The sequence below is a fragment of the Misgurnus anguillicaudatus genome, chromosome 3 (genome assembly GCF_027580225.2).
Source record: "Misgurnus anguillicaudatus chromosome 3, ASM2758022v2, whole genome shotgun sequence".
Taxonomy (NCBI): domain Eukaryota; kingdom Metazoa; phylum Chordata; class Actinopteri; order Cypriniformes; family Cobitidae; genus Misgurnus; species Misgurnus anguillicaudatus.
In genome coordinates this window covers 24,781,308-24,785,248 of record NC_073339.2, presented here as the reverse complement: position 1 = coordinate 24,785,248, position 3,941 = coordinate 24,781,308, and the positions used below count along the sequence as shown (strand labels likewise).

The window sequence follows — 3,941 nt, the reverse complement described above, 5'->3', positions numbered from 1 at the left end:
ATGAGCGGACTGCTGTCTAATAAGTGGAAATGAATCTGCTTGCAAACTTACCTTCGTGGCTCACGGGCTTCCTTCTGCACAGAAGCATTACAGCTATCGAGTTTTAATAAATGTACTTAAACCTAACTATTTTCACTTGTTAGTGCCTAACAAACAGAAGTATTATATTAATTAAACAGCCATTTTATCTCCAATAAATAAAACATTTAGGCTACTTGTGTTTAACATTCACAAAATAATTTAATGGTGTTATGCAAAACATTCAATTTAATTCAAAATTGAATTCAATAAAAACATTGCTGCTTGTGTTTTACATGCACAAAATAATTTAATGGTGGTATCCAAAACATTCAATTTAATTACAGTATTATATTAGATACATTTTAAAACTTCAATGCATGTATGATAAGCCTAGTAATACGTAAATATTTAAAATACATCAATAACTGATATCATAGGTTAACACAGATAAAATCATAGTTAAGTCTTTCTTTATTAAGCCCATTACTGAGTGTATTTGTGTTTGTGAGTTTATGACTGTTGTTGTCTGAGGTGGTGACTCGGATGGGGACGCCAGTCATCAGAATGGTTGATTTTCAAGTTCATAGTTCTAATCTGTACCTGACAGAGTTCCTTTAAGGACACAGACATGGTTGCTGCAAAAAATAAATAAATAAAGGACAAACGATCATTTCCCTACGTTATATAAGGCATGTTTGCGTATAATAACGAGGCAAAAAAAAACTGTTCCTTGCATAATAATTCATGACTGCAATGGCAGAACTAGCGGGGTCAAGATTTTTTTTCTTTAAGCCCCACAAAAATCACGTTAGATACCAAACATGATAACAAAACCAATGGATAGTGGCTAACTAAGTAAAATGCAAGCAATATGTGCTTTAAATTCACTTCACAAACGTGAATAGCGTAAAGAAAAATCTAGCAGCCTCAGAAACAATACATTAGAGTTTAGCACTACCATTACTTCGAGATAAAACTGTTATACATAATATTAAAACTGTTATTATATAATTCATATAACTGAAACATAAATAACCAGTGTTTTGAGGACATTTACCTCAGTGGACGTGTTGCTCGACGAGGATTTCATTGCGATTCTCAATCTTGAAGAGAAATATGCAGCGAAGCTCTCCCGCGGATTACTGACACCTATTGGTTATTTACTTGTACTACTGCCTTAACAATGACACTCCCAATGGATAAGGTGAGGATAATTTAATAGCATTTAATAGGGCCGTGTAATGACGTATAAATAATAAATTTAGCAAAAAATTGTCTGATAGACTGGTTAATATACAACACATGACTTAATTTGGTATACAAACAACCAATTTGTAAGCAAAGACTAGGCTATGTAAAATGTGAATTCACTTTTATTAGTAACTTTGGTAAGTTTCAGATTTCAATTCATAAATAACCTTGATGGGGGGGGGGCAAAAAATGCAGCCTGCCTAGTGTAGTCCATTTATTTAATCCGGCTCTGCCTGGGAGTGACGAGGCAAATCTGTGACGGGTAAGAAGAGACGCATTCGTGGGGAAAGACTATGCACATGCCGATTAGTGGACATGCACCAATACTCGATCCGTCTGAAACAAAGAGATCATGGCGGCGGTGGACCTGTTTCTCAACAGCTTGGACTTACAGACAAATGAGTCATTCAGGCAGTCGTTGTAGGAAAGAGAGCGGCTTTTAGGAAAACATGCGTGTTTATATAATGCAGACTGTCACGGTGATCCGTGTCATGTTTTGTTTGTGTCTCCGATTACGTCACCTGGACAATTCTCGAACTGATTCATCACACCTGTTCCGTGTTTAGTGCTGTGTATTTATACTGCTGTCTGTTTCTCACCTGTCGCCGGATCATTGTCATTGCCATTACGTTCATGTCTGTTCCTGTTCCTTCTGTTGGATGTTCCTGTGTTTACCCGCCTGTTGTTTTATTTCCGTTCTGTTAATAAATGTTATTTATTTCATGGTGAACCCAGCACTTGCGTCCTCACTCCTGTTACCAGTCGTGACAGAATGATCCGGCCCGACTGGACGCAGCGGGTTCACGGAGGGCGGCTCCCCCAGGAGGTTCGTAGAGGGGGAGTAGTGACATCGGGGTTCATTCTCCACCAGCCCCGATGTCTCTTGAGGACCACCGTGAGCGATCGCTCGCTCCTGCGGGCCTGTGGGAGGAGGATCAGCCCAGGCGGTCCCCCAACGGTTGAGTCGTCGTCGTCGACGGTCCCTCGGAGGACCACCGTCCCGCTCGTAGGGGGATCCGGAACGGACCACGCCCGATCATTTCCCCGGGGTGGCTACCGAAGTGAGGGTCCCCATTTCCGCGAGGGGACGGGAGATGACTTCCGGGGGGCATCGGATCGTCGGCGATTCCCAGGAGGGGGGTAATTCGTCTGCCTCGGTTCTCGGAGCGATCGCTCCGGTTCTCCTGGCGCAGTCTGGCCCACCGTCCTGTTGGTTTCGTCCCGGCGGCTGCCGGCATCGCCAGGGTCCTCAAGCCCTCCACCCCTCCCTTGGACTCTTGCTACCAGACTTTTGTGTTTGTTTTGTTCATGTGAGTGTCTGGTAGCCACTCGTAGAGAGAGGGGTCATGTCACGGTGATCCATGTCATGTTTTGTTTGTGTCTCCGATTACGTCACCTGGACAATTCTCAAACTGATTCATCACACCTGTTCCGTGTTTAGTGCTGTGTATTTATACTGCTGTCTGTTTCTCACCTGTGGCCGGATCATTGTCATTGCCATTACGTTCATGTCTGTTCCTGTTCCTTCTGTTGGATGTTCCTGTGTTTACCCGCCTGTTGTTTTATTTCCGTTCTGTTAATAAATGTTATTTATTTCATGGTGAACCCAGCACTTGCGTCCTCACTCCTGTTACCAGTCGTGACAGCAGACGAGATGTGCACTATTATGAATGCGAGCGCCTGCCCATGACGAAAATACTGCACACTTAATTAATTTTCTTGGCTTCAGCAGCGGTTTAACCAGCAGCTGAAAGCTAACTTATTCGTCTTAATTTATTTACTGCATTCTCGCCCATACAGACCACTTTCTCCAACAATATTTTTTTTAATAAAACCCTGTAATAATTTTCTTAAGCTGTGAATAAAGTCAGAGAAGAATATCTACATTCTAATGTATATTTTTGCATATTTAAACAGTTTTGTGCATTATTGCTTCATTCTGGAACACTGTTTAACATGTTGAAACACGCCAAAAAATGCAAACCCTCCTTTTCCTCAAGTTAATCAAATCACACATATAAAATTAATGATTTCACTGTTTTTTTTTCAACAAATCGTTGCCCAAGCTGACAGCGGTGTATAGAGGGTTTTCACGACGCGTCACAACAGAGCACAGGGACTGTCCGAACGTCGTCAAGGAAAATGGTTAATTATTGCCGTGTTTGAGGTTGTACCATTAGGACAGTTTTGAGAAAAAACATTTGTAATATTATCGACTTCCAAAAGTTATTAAACACCAGGGAAAGGAATGCAAGAAATTATCAGAGGAGGTGCTTGTGGTTGGCAAAGCTCAAGAAAAAGAGTAGCCTAGTATTGTATTAGAAATATGATTGAAGTACATAAGAAGAAAATATGACGTACCATGTGTCAAAAATTATGATTTATGACCTTGATTTACGACCTAACACCTTATGAGATGTTTGCTTCCTGTAATAAAATATTATGGTGGCAATTAATGTTTATACCCCGGAAATTACTCCGGAAATTACTCAGGAAATGATGTTTGTCCAGGTGTCCTATAGTCTCTGTTGTTTCACGCCTCCCCTCTCCTGTGTGAGTGTTTAAATAAGGTCTGGTAGTTTGTATTTTAAACAAGAAGACTGGTGTGGTTCTAGTGTTGCAATGGCTGCTCCAAAGACTCCTAAAAAGGCGAGACGAGCGTTGTGTAC

The 3,941-nt window shown here is 41.2% G+C and overlaps 1 long non-coding RNA gene across 1 annotated transcript; it reads right to left on the bottom strand.

Moving 5' to 3' along the window:
- Positions 1 to 277: 277 nt before the first annotated feature.
- On the bottom strand, positions 278 to 1,249 carry LOC129445421 (uncharacterized). The gene is made up of 2 exons (XR_008644773.2): positions 1,079 to 1,249; positions 278 to 656 (listed from the first exon to the last, which is right to left on the bottom strand). It is a non-coding gene; the product is annotated as an uncharacterized lncRNA (long non-coding RNA).
- Between the last annotated feature and the right edge of the window lie 2,692 nt (positions 1,250 to 3,941).